Below are 13,949 nucleotides of genomic sequence, written 5' to 3' on the forward strand. Positions count from 1 at the left end.
TTTAACCAGCATGGTATCTGTCAATCACAGACACTGTGGGGAGGAACAGAACCCTAACTCCAGGTGCACTGGGTAAGGCTTAGGGTCCATCTGCCTAGTGTTCTGTGGCTGACAGGTTTATCCAAGGAGCATGTTTGGGACAAGGAGAAGAAACATGCATTATTCTCCCAGATTCTACCCACATCCATTCACTCCCGCAGTGGACATGGGAATTTTTTAAGCTCTCTCTCACTTGCGTTTCTATTAATCCTAGCCTCTTCTTGAGAAGAGAGCTCTTCCACTCTTCTCTATGACTGCAAACTTAGAAGATACTGAAGGAAACTGTTATCTTTAGAGGACACGGATTCTGAATTAATTGAGGGTTGGAGTTGGGTCTTCCATTTCTGCCTCCTCGCACCTTCAGCTGAGGAGTGAGTCCAGGAAGCACAGCTTTGCAGGAGAACATGGAAGAGGACTCTCAACCGGCCAGGTTGGGGGGTGGGGGGAGTGAGAGCAGGGGGGATCTGACATAGTGGTAATCCTTACCGTCTTGCCCCAAGTCAGACCTGCAACAAGTAAATAAACAGACCCACTGCCCCTTGCCCTGATCAAGTCATTCTCAATTTGGGAGGGCATATTTTGCCAATATCTTTTTCTTCCTATTACATAACAAATGTGACGTTTGCAGTAATTTTAGAAAAACTAACTAAACAAAAAAAAAAGGCGGGTGGTGGGGAGGGAGACATAGAATGAAACCTCTGGTAATGCCACTATCCCCAAATTAACAATTTTGGAAAAGAGAGACATGGAGGGGACATGATATCCATCTTCAAATATGTGAAGGAGAAGCATGTGGCAGAGAGACTTCCTTTGTTTCACTCATTATACCAGAACAAGAATCAGTAGGAGACAGTTTAAAAAAGAAAAATTTCAAGTCAATAAAAAAGAACTTTTTCTAGCCATTAAAGCTTGTCGATATTGAATGGTTTTGAGCTCCAGTTTAGAGAAGTAAAGACTTCAACCAAAGATCCCTGACCATCCGTATTAGAGTAAATGTGAAATTGATGACCTTTAAAATCCCTTCCAACTCTAAGATTCTATGTTCTTAATATCACTAATATATTTTCATTGTGATATAATTTACATACCACAAAATCCACCACTTAAAAGTGTACAGTTCAATTATTTCTAGTATATTTTCAGAAATGTGCAATCATCACCATTATCCAATTCCTGAACATTCCATTACCCCAAAAAGAAACTCTGTATCTATTAGTTGTCACTCCGGATTCTTCTTCCCTCGGGCCCTGGTAGCCACTAATCTATTTTGTGTCTCTATGGATTTGCCTGTTCTGGACATTTGACATGAATGGAATCATACAATATGTGGCTTTTTTTGTCTTGCTTCTTTCACCTAGCATAAGGCTTTCAAGGTTCCTCCATGTTGTAGCATGAATCAGTACCTCATTTTTATGGCCAAATAATATTCCATTGTACAGACATACCATATTTCGTTTTTCTCTTCATTTGTTGATGGACATTCGGGTTGTCTCCATTTTGGGGCTATTATAAATAATGTTTTTTAAACATTTGTGTACAAGTTTTTGTTTGGACATATGTTTTCAATTCCCTTGGGTATATACCTAGAAGTAAAATTGCTGGGTCATTTGGTAACTCAATTTTTAACTTCTTGAGAAACTGTCAGACTATTTTCCAAAGCAGCTGAACCATTTTACATTCCCACTAACAATGTATGAAGGTTCCTTTCCATACCTTAGCCTATAGTTGTTATTGTCTTTTTGATTATAGCTACCTTAGTGGGTGGGAAGTCATATCTCTTTGTGGTTTTGATTTGCATTCCTCTAGTGACTAATGATTTTAAGCAATTTTTCCATGTGTTTATTGGACATTTATATATCTTCTTTGCAGAAATGTTTATTCAGATCTTTTGCTCATTTTTTAATTGAGTTGTCTTTTTATTGTTGAGTTGTAATGTTCTTTATATATTCTAGATCATTAAGATATCTGACTTTCACTATAAGTGAATTAATTTGAAACCTGGGAAAACTAGCTAACTTTCTAGGGAAAAAATAGCAAAGTTGAAACTATTTGAGATATAAAAATCTAACATGAATAGTCAATGAAGAAATTTTAAACTTTTTAGATCAAAAAAATTAAAAATTTATAAAGCTACTTCCATATCTTCCCTAAGCCCCTCCCAACCTACACTATCTTAAAATCCCAAAAGGCACCAGGATCAGCTGGTTTCAAGGATGAATTTTTTCAAAGAAGATTTCTGAAAACAAAGAGATTTTTTCCCTATGCTATATAATATGTTCCAGAATCTAAAGAAAGGATATTTCCTAATTCTTTATGAAGAGAACATAAACCGATACCAAAATCTGAGAAAAATAGCCTAAGAAAAAAATTATATTACAAATGTATTTATAAATATGGATATAAAACTCATAAATTAAATATTAATACATGCAATTAGGCAATGCATTAGATGAACAACAAATCATGACCTATGGGAATCACAAGATAATTCAATTATGAGAAGTCAGTTAACATAATTTAAAATGTGAATGGATTAAAAAAAAAAACCTCAAAAAAAAAGAAAAAAACTCAATATATTCAGAAAAGGCATTGAATAGAAACAACATTTATTTCCATTTTTAAATAACTCCTTAGAACCTGAAAATTGAACAACAGTACAACACCACCTCACATCCCCACATAGGCTAACATTTAAACATTTCCAACTATAAAAATGATGGCAAAGATGGTGTGAAATAGAACTTTCCTATACTCCTTTTGGGAGTTTAAACTGGTCAAATCACTTTGAAGAGCAATTTGGCAGTATCTAATAAAACTGAAAACCTATGTACTGTGACTGAAAAATTCTACTCTTGGGTATATATTCTAGAGAAATTCTTGCATAGGTTTCTATGCAGACTTTTCCAATTATTTCCAATGCAAGGCTCTTTAAAATAGGGGGGAGGGCTTCCCTGGTGGCACAGTGGTTGGGAGTCCACCTGCCGATGCAGGGGATGCGGGTTCGTGCCCCGGTCCAGGAGGATCCCGCATGCCGCGGTGCGGCTGGGCCCGTGAGCCATGGCCGCTGGGCCTGCACGTCCAGAGCCTGTGCTCCACGGAGGGAGGAGCCACAGCAGTGGGAGGCCCGCATACCACAAAAAAATAAATAAATAAAATAATAATAATAATAAAATAGGGGGGAAGGTCTAAATTACTTCAATAGGAGAACAAATAACTAACATTTGGTATATTTATATACTAGAATACAATATAACTGTTAAAATAATGTAATTCTCCCTATTCAGCCATATAACTAGAGCTCCATACAAAACGCTGAGTGGAAAAAAGCAAGTTTCAGATGATACACACCTTGACATTTATGTCCTACTTCCAAACACAAAAATGAAATGTATATATTATTCATCAAGACATACATACGTAAGTGTATTAAAATGGAGTGAAAAATATACGTGTTCAGTTCACATTTTCTTCTGGGCTTGGGACACAAAGAGCAAACTACAGGTGGAAGACAAAGAAAACACCAGCTTTCTCTGTGCACTTTATTTCTTTCATTTAAATTAGGATGATGCAAAGAGCGGAAAATATATCCAATCCCCAGTTCTGACTGGCAGATATATGAATGTGTGTTATTATTCACTGTACCTCTGGATAGTTTTCAAATTTCTCTGAACAAAAAAAAATTCCTTAGTAAAATAAGAACACAAAGAAAGTCTGTCAATATGAAAAAAAATATGTATATAAGTATATATACATATTTCAAAACAAAAGTCAACACCCTTTTTCATGGTGAAACCTTAGAAGCATCTACATCAAAATTATTTTTTAAAATAAGGATACATGACTATTAATTAATATGGGTCTAGGGTTCTAACAAATTAACTAATTGACTAAAATTTATAAGTGAGCATGTGGGAAGGTGGAGTCAAGATGGCGGTGTGGGAAGACACGGAGTTACCATCTCCCCACAACTAGGGCACCTGCCAACCACTGGTGGAGCACTCTGACACCCAAGGAGATGGAAGGACCCCAAAGTGAACTGGTAGGACGTACGGGGACTGAGGGGGGAGGAGAAGTGGAAGCCAGACAGGATCAGCACCCCTGAGGCCAGGGAGGCAAGGAGAGGCAGGTGGAAGGGACTCTCCAGGAGGAGCGGGAGAGGGGCGGAGGGCAATCACCTGGCCCACTGGGGCCGGGAAGCCTGCTGAGCTCCCAGGCCAGTATCCTGCCCTCCAAGGCCCCCTCCAGGCCGTGGGGGTCCTTGGGGGCATAGGAGGGAGGCTGAGGGGAGATCAGGAGAGGCAGGTGGGAGGGGCCCTCCAAGACTGGAGGAGCAGGAGAGGAGAGGAGGGTGTTTGCCCTGCCCACTCAAGCCCAGGAAGCCTGCTGGCCTCTAAGGTGAGGTCCCCTGCCCTCTGAGACCAGGAGTGGGGGGCACACCTGGGCCCCTTCTGTTCCTTGAGCCTAAACCCCAACCCCCACAGCCCTCAGGGGCTTTTCCAGCCCTGGGGGTCTGAGCATTGGCCCGGCCCACCACCCAAACCTGGCCCTTGCTTGGGCCCCATCCTCCACAGCCAAGGCCTTTCCACCCCCCCCCCTTTTTTTTTTCTTTGCCCTCCTCCTCTTTTTTACTCTTGTGGTACTGATGTACCTTCTGGTTGTTGATTCATCTATATTTTTATTTTTGTATTCTTCCTAACATATCTGTTAGTTTCCGAGTCTAATTTTATTTTTTACTTTGTTACAGTTTTTTGTGTTTTGTTTTTTTTTTTGCCGCCCAAGGTGGCTTCAAGGATCTTGGTTCACGAGCCTGGGGTCAGGATGAAGCTCCTGCAGTGGGAGCTCTGAGTCTGAACCACTGGACTAACAGAGAACCTCAGACCCCAGGGAGTATTCAGAGTGAGGTCTCACAGAGTTCCTCATCTCAGCACCAGGACCCAGCTCTACCCAACAGCCTACAAACTCCAGTGTTGGAAGCCTCAGGCCAAACAACCAGTAAGACAGGAACACAATCCCACTCATAAAAAAAAAAAAAATGGATGGCAAAAAAATGTGTCACAGGTGAAGGAGCAAGGTTAAAACCTACAAGACCATATAAATGAAGAGGAAATAGGCAATCTACCTGAAAAAGAATTCAAAGTAATGATAGTAAAGATGATCCAAAATCTTGGAAACAGAATGCAGGCACGGACTGAGAAAATACAAGAAATGTTTAATAAAGATCTAGAAGAACTAAAGAACAAACAAACAGAGATGAACAACACAATAACTGAAATGAAAAATATACTAGAAGGAATCAATAACAGAATAACTGAGGCAGAAGAACGAATAAGTGAGCTGGAAGACAAAATGTTGGAAATAACAGCCAAGGAGCAGAATAAAGAAAAAACAATGAAAAGAATTGAAGACAATCTCAGAGACCTCTGGTACAACACTAAACACACCAATATTCGAATTATAGGGGTCCCAGAAGAAGAAGAGAAAAAGAAAGGGTCTGAGAAAATATTTGAAGAGATTATAGCTGAAAACTTCCCTAACATGGAAAAGGAAAGAGTCACCCAAGTCCAGGAAGCACAGAGAGTCCCATACAGGATAAACCCTAGGAAAAACACACCAAAACATATATCAATCAAACTAACAAAAATTAAATTCAAAGAAAAAATGTTAAAAGCAGCAAGGGAAAAACAAAAAATAACATACAAAGGAGTCCCCATAAGGTTATCAGCTTATTTTTCAGCAGGCCAGAAGTGAGTGGCAGGATACACTTAAAGTGATGAAAGAGAAAAACCCACAACCAAGATTACTCTACCCTGCAAGGATTCCATTCAGATTCGATGGAGAATTCAAAAGCTTTGCAGACAAGCAAAAGCTAAGGGAATTAAACACTGCCAAACCAGCTTTACAACAAATGCTAAAGAAACTTCTCGAAGTGGGAAACACAAGAGGGGAAAAAGACCCACATAAACAAACCCAAAACAATTAAGAAAATGGTAATAAGAACATACATATCGATAATAACCTTGAATGTAAATGGATTAAATGCCCCAACCAAAAGATACAGACTGGATGAATGGATACAAGAACAAGACCCGTATATATGCTGTCTACAAGAGACCCACTTCAGACCTAGGGACACATACAGACTGAAAATGAAGGGATGGAAAAAGATAGTCCATGCAAATGGAAATCAAAAGAAAGCTGGAGTAGCAATACTTGTATCAGATAAAACAGACTTTAAAATAAAGACTGTTACTAGAGATAAAGAGGGACACTACATAATGATCAAAGGATCAATCCAAGAAGAAGATATAACAATTATAAACGTTTATGCACCCAACATGGGAGCACCTCAACACATAAGGCAAACGCTAATAACCATGAAAGGAGAAATTGACAGTAACACAGTAATAGTAGGGGACTTTAACACCCCACCTACACCAATGGACAGATCATCCAAACAGAAAATAAATGAGGAAACACAAGTTTTAAATGACACAATAGATCAGATAGATCTAATTGATATTTATAGAACATTTTCCACCCAAAAGTGGCAGAATACACTTTCTTCTCAAGTGCTCATGGAACATTCTCCAGGATAGATCACATCTTCGGTCACAAATCAAGCCTCAGAAAATTTAAGAAAATTGAAATCATATCAAGCAGTTTTTCTGACCACAATGCTACGAGACTGGAAATCAATTACAGGAAAAATACTGTAAAAAACACAAATACATGGAGGCTAACCAGTGTGCTACTAAATAACCAAGAGATCACTGAAGAAATCAAACAGGAAATTAAAAAAAAATAGAAACAAATGAGAAGGAAAACACAATGACCCAAAACCTATTGGACACAGCAAAAGCAGTTCTAAGAGGGAAGTTTATAGTAATGCAATCTCACCTCAAGAAAAAAGAAAAATCTCAAATAAACAATCTAACCCTACACTTAAAACAACTAGAGAAAGAAGAACAAAGAAAACCTGAAGTCAGTAGAAGGAAAGAAATCATAAAGATCACAGTAGAAATAAATGAAAAAGAAATGAAGAAAACAATAGCAAAGATCGATAAAACTAAAAGCTGGTTCTCTGAGAAGATAAACAAAATTGATAAACCCTTAGCCAGATTCATCAAGAAAAAAAGGGAGAGGACACAAATCAATAAAATTATAAATGAAAAAGGAGAAATCACACTGACACTGCAAAAGTACAAAGGATTATAAGAGACTACTACAAACCAACTATCTGCCAATAAAATGGACAACCATGAAGAAGTGGACAAATTCTTGGAACGGTGTGATTTTCCAAGATGAAACCAGGAAGAATTAGAAAATATAAACAGACTTATCACAAGTAATGAAATTGAAACCGTAATTAAAAATCTTCCAACAAACAAAAGTCCAGGACCACATGGCTTCACAGGCGAATTCTATCAAACATTTAGAGAAGAGCTAACACCGATCCTTCTCAAAATCTTCCAAAAACTTGCAGAGGAAGAAACACTCCCAAATTCATTCTACGAAGCTACCATCACCCTGATACCAAAACCAGAAAAAGATATAACAAAAAAAGAAAATTATACACCAATATCACTGATGAACATAGATGTAAAAATCCTGCACAAAATACTAGCAAACAGAATCCAACAGTGCATTAAAACGATCATACAGCATGATCAAGTGGGATTTAACCCAGGGATGAAAGGATTCTTCAATATATGCAAATCAATCAATGTGGTATACCACATTAACAAATTAAGGAATAAAAACCATATGATCATCTCAATAGATGCAGAAAAAGCTTTTGACAAAATTCAACACCCATTTATGATTAAAAAAAAAAACTCTCCAGAAAATGGGCATAGAGGGAAGCTACCTCAACATAATAAAGGCCATATATGACAAACCCACAGCAAGCATCATACTCAATGGTGAAAAGCTGAAAGCATTTCCTCTAAGATCAGGAACAAGACAAGGATGTCCACTCTCACCACTCTTATTCAGCATAGTTTTGGAAGGCCTAGACACAGCATTCAGAGAAGAAAAACAAATAAAAGGAACACAAATTGGAAAAGAAGAAGTAAAACTGTCACTGTATGCTGATGACATGATACTATACCTAGAAAATCCTAAAGATGCCACCAGAAAACTACTGGAACTAATCAATGAATTTGGTAACGTTGCAGGATACAAAATTAATGCACAGAAATCTCTGGCATTGCTATACACCAACAATGAAAAATCAGAGAAATTAAAGAAACACTGCCATTTACCATCGCAACAAAAAGAATAAAATACCTAGGAATAAACCTGCCTAAGGAGGTGAAAGACTTGTACTCAGAAAACTATAAAATACTGATGAAAGAAATCAAAGATGACATAAACAGATGGAGAAATATACCATGTTCTTGGATTGGAAGAATCAATGTTGTGAAAATGACTACACTATCCAAAGCAATCTATAGATTCAATGCAATCCCTATCAAACTACCAATAACATTCTTCACAGAATTAAGACAAAAAATTTTACAATTCATATGGAAACACAAAAGACCCCGAATAGCCAAAGCAATCTGGAGAAAGAAAAACAGAGTTGGAGGAATCAGGCTCCCTGACTTCAAACTATACCACAAACCTACAACAATCAAGACAGTATGGTACTGGAACAAAAACAGAAATATAGATCAATGGTACAGGATAGAATTCCCAGAGATAAACCCATGTACACGTGGGCACCTAATTTATGACAAAGGAGGCAAAAACATACAATGGAGAAAAGACTGCCTCTTCAATAAGTGGTCCTGGGAAAACTGGACAGCTACATGTAAAAGAATGAAATTAGAACAGTCCCTAACACCATACACAAAAATAAACTCCAAATGGATTAAAGACTCAAATGTAAGATGAGACACTATAAAACTCTTAGAGGAAAATATAGGAAAAACACCGACATAAACCACAGCAAGATCTTTTTTGACCTACCTCCTAGAGTAAAGGAAATAAAAAAATAAATAAACAAATGGGACTAAATGAAACTTAAAAGCTTTTGCACAGCAAAGGAAACCATAAACAAGACGAAAAGACAGCCCTCAGAATGGGAGAAAATATTTGCAAATGGAACAATAGACAAAGGATTAATCTCCAAAATACACAAACAGCTCATGGAACTCAATATCAAACAACCCACTCCAAAAATGGGCAGAAGACCTAAATAGACATTTCAACAAGGAAGACATACAGATGACCAAGAGGCATGTGAAAAGATGATCAACATCATTGATTATTAGAGAAATGCAAATCAAAACTACAATGAGGTATCACCTCACGCTGGTCAGAATGGACATTATAAAAAAATCTAGAAACAATAAATGCTGGAAAGGGTGTGGTGAAAAGGGAACCCTCCTGCACTGTTGGTGGGAATGTAAATTGTTACAACCACTAGGGAGGACAGTATGGAGGTACCTTAAAAAGCTAAAAATAGAACTACCATATGACCCAGCAATCCCACCTGAGAAAACCATAATTCAAAAAGAGACATGTACCACAGTGTTCATTGCAGCACTATTTACAATAGCCAGGACATGGAAGCAACCTAAATGTCCATCGACAGATGAATGAATAAAGGTGATGTGGCACATATATACAATGGAATATTACTCATCCATAAAAAGAAACGAAATTGAGTTATTTGTAGTGGGGTGGATGGACCTAGAGTCTGTCATACAGAGTGAAGTAAGTCAGAAAGAGAAAAACAAATCCCATATGCTAACGTATATATATGGAATCTAAAAAAAAAAAAAAATGGTACTGATGAACCTAGTTGCAGTGCAGGAATAAAGAGGTAGACCTAGAAAATGGACTTGAGGACATGGGGTGGGAGGGCAAAGCTGGGGCGAAGTGAGAGTAGCATCGACATATATACACTACCGAATGTAAAATAATTGGCTGGTGGGAAGCAGCAGCATAGCACAGGGAGATCGGCTCGGTGCTTTGTGACCACCTAGAGGGGTGGGATAGGGAGGATGGGAGGGAGGCTCAAGAGGGAGGGGATATGGGGACATGTGCATGCATATGGCTGATTCTCTTTGTTGTGCAACAGAAAGTAACACAGTATTGTGAAGCAATTATAGTCCAATAAAGATCTATTAAAAAAAAAGTGTGTGTATTTGTGTGTATATGTGTATAAACATGTGAGTGTGTATGTGTGTGTGTTATGTCCATGTGTATATATTTATCAATGTGTGTATATGTGTGTGGGTGCATGCATGTGAAAATATGAGTGTATGTGTATATATATGTGAGATAATAAGTATATATGTGTCAGAGTGTATGGGAGCGAATGTATTTGTATGTATATATGTATGTAGGTGTATATAAATGTATGAATGTATGTATGTGTGTATATATGTATATCTAAGCATAGTATTTATATATGTGTGGGTATGGGTATGTGTATATATGTATCTATAAGTACATGTATATAAGGATTTTGCGAATGCATGCATATGTGTTCATTTGTGTGCATGTGTGGGTGTGCATGTATGTACATACATATGCATCCACACACATCAAATAGGAGGCAATACAGATCAGGTGTTCCATATGTGTTGTTCTGTCTTTTCAAGTAGATTTTATGTGTATTAAGGTCTGAAGTTATGACTCATATTTCTTTTGGAATTCGCACACTAGTGAGTTCTCAACAATACTTATAGAACTGAATTTGGCACCACTACCCCTCAATTTCCATGGACCAGCAAGTTTTCACAGACCAAACTTCAGGGCTTTTTTTTTGCTCAGTACAAAATAGTTTATAGTCAGAATAAAAAGTAGAAAATAAGACCCTAGAGATGAGTTTATTTTAAAATTTACAGAGACAGTTATTCTTTTTTTCTGGATTCCATAGCAAGTATCAGGTAACAAGAGTCTATAATTAAATGCCTATATTGCATAATTCCTCAAAAATCATTAAAATTAGTTAAGGAACGATTGAGAAGATGCTAGGCTGTGGATGACCTACTTTATTAGCCAGAAGAATGGACAAGACTCCATCAGGTGGACCTCACCTCCACTCTGGGCCAGTGGTAACGCACTCGTTTAGGTGAAGGTGGGGATCCCCTTCACAGATGTTCTGTAGCAGGAGAGGGAGATGGTGGTGGTGGTGGTGGTGATGCATGTGGCCTCCTGGTCCTGTGTGGGAAACCTGTCAACCCACACGTTCAGCTCTCAGGATAGGAGGGTGGGGTCCGTAGGGGAGAGTCATAGCCCAGGCCTGAGCAGACATGCTCAGCGATGCCTCCTCCTGACAAGGAGTCACAGCCACGGCTTTTGTTCTGCAGGCCAGCAAAGGCAGCCGGAGTGGGAGAGCCATCCAAAAGCAAGAGAGACCATTTCCTCACACACAAAAAGAGGTTAGTCTCTTATTTTTTTTTCCTCTGGAGACTGAGTCAGGCAGGAAATCAACACCCTAAGGTCTAAGTTGAAGAGGTGAGAGCTCCATTTGGGTTCAATTCAGCAGGCTGCAAGACACACACAGCCTAGATGGGCAGTAAACCAGAAGATCCACAGCAGCAGAAGAAATGCCTTACTCCCAAACAGCATTTGGAGCTCAAGAACAGTCTCCTGCATTTAAAGTCAGACTCCCCACCCAGCAAACCAAGCTGTGTTCTTTCTGGGTGGCTGGCTTAAAGAATTGTACATTACAGTGGAAACTCCCATTTACTTCATTTACTGCCATTTATAATATTTTCCACTACTTGGAGATAATGAATTCATCCTTTTCTTTTTTCCCTTTTTTTTTTTTTTTTTACAGGCCACCACAAGAGCCAAATGTTCCAGAATCCTTCTCAAATGTGTTACCCTTCATTTTCTATGATAGCTTTAGTGGTTTCTTTGGAAAGGCCCCAACATCAACCAAATTAACAATGCTGAGAATAAACTCAACTGTCACTTTCATTCCCTTTGAACAGCAGGAGGGAAACGCCACCTTCAAGATCCTTTCCAGTGTACAGGCATAAAGTAGACAGGTTAATTAAAGTCACTCCCAGAAAAACAACCACCTACCATAGAAAGTTTCTCCCTGGCCCAGTCTAACTCTGTATCACAGTTTTGGACAATCTCCAGTTTACCTGAAATTTATTTCACACAAAAGACTGAAACCATAAATTTTGTCAATGAAATTACATCTCTGCAATTGCCCAGCTGAGGGGCCTTTTGGAAGGATGTCAAGCAAGAGTCTTAGCAGGAGGTCAGAAAGAGAAAGGGAATATTCCAGGCTTCTTTTTCTTGCACAGAAACCTAGCAGTTTCCTCAGCTTGGGAAGAGTCAGACATGCACTGCATATGTGCTGCATGTGTATAAAGGAACTCGTCACTTAGAAAGCTTACTTTTTGCCAAATAACAGCCTCACAGCAAAGGCGGAGAGACAAAGTCACAGCAGCATCCCTTTCATTTTTATAGCCTTCAGTCCACCATCAAAATTGAAGCAATAAATATGCCAACATTTCTCTTTTTTATATTCTGTCATTGTTTGCTATGGCAACAGTCACTACCATGGGGCCAGCAGGAAAAGAGGACATACTGAACTAGGAAAAAAGATGGCATCCAGCTAAATCCATCACCAAACTCCAACTGGTAAAGGAAGTTGGTACCCAAGTCAGGTGAGTGCTAGTGCTCATAGCTCAGATGCTGGGTGAGACTGAAGAGCTATCCTGGAGGGGGTGGCAGAAAAATCACCATTTCCACACCACTAAACATGGCTTTTTATTGTCAATTTTCTACAAAGCAGAAAGGAAAAGACATTATTTAATTGTTTGCTAAACTTGTCAGATCTCTGGGGAAATGTTTTCAGCATCCATCATCAGTTGGCACTCCCTTGCTCCAAGAAGTCATTCTCCTAGTGTTGCCTCCATCCTCTGTTAAGGTTTTGGAAATCTATGTAGGTTCCCTATACTTCCTGCTTCAGGTAAGGCAGAGTTGCCCAACTTATATGGTTCAGTCCCTGATATGTCTTGTTCCATCTATTACTTTTAACCTTTCTTGTCTTTATATTGACACGTATCCCTCATAAATAAAACACAGGTGGGCTCTATTTTTTCAACCAGTTGGACAATCTCTGCCTTTCAATCTGAGTGTTTAGTCCATTAACATTTAATGTAATTATTGACATGGCTGTATTTAACTCTACACTCTCACTATTTGTTTTCTGCTTGTTCCACTTTGTTGTTGCTGTTCTTTTGTTTCTGCTTTCCTGTCTTCATTTGGATTGATCAATTATCTTTTAGGTATTCTTTTTTATCTACTCTAATATCTTTTCAACTATATTTCTTTGGTTATTTTATTAGTGGTTATGCTAAGGACTATAATATGCATTCTTAACTTGTCACAATTAGCATGAGTTAATATTAGACCACATCACATCTAATATATGAATCTTACAACAGTATTCTTCCTTTAACTTCCCTTCTATCTTTATGTGATTGTTATTATATATGTTGTAAACCCCAGAATACACTGTTTATTTTGCTTGAAACAGTCAATGATCTTTTTTTTTGGTCAATTATCATTTTAAAAAAACAAGAACATAGAAAAAATAAATTGTATGTTTACCCACATATTTATTGTGTTTGGAATTCTTCATTTCTTCCTGTAGAATATTGAACTTCTGCTTCCATTTGGTCCTTTTGAACATTTCTTCCTTGAAAACAAACTTAAGGTTAGGCATGACAGAAAGCTAATGCAAATTGATGGCTGGGTGAAGAAACAGAGCCAGCAATGACAAGTAGGGATGTGCAACAGCCTTCTTGTGATTGTGAATACACATACTACACAAATGATTTTTCAGCAAGAATTTTTAGGGCCTATTTTTATTGTAGGAGGGAAAGCCCAAGGGTGTTGGATTAAGTCTCAAAAGGCATTCAAGA

This window comes from Leucopleurus acutus, assembly GCF_964270905.1.
Source record: "Leucopleurus acutus genome assembly, chromosome: 16".
NCBI lineage: Eukaryota > Metazoa > Chordata > Mammalia > Artiodactyla > Delphinidae > Leucopleurus > Leucopleurus acutus.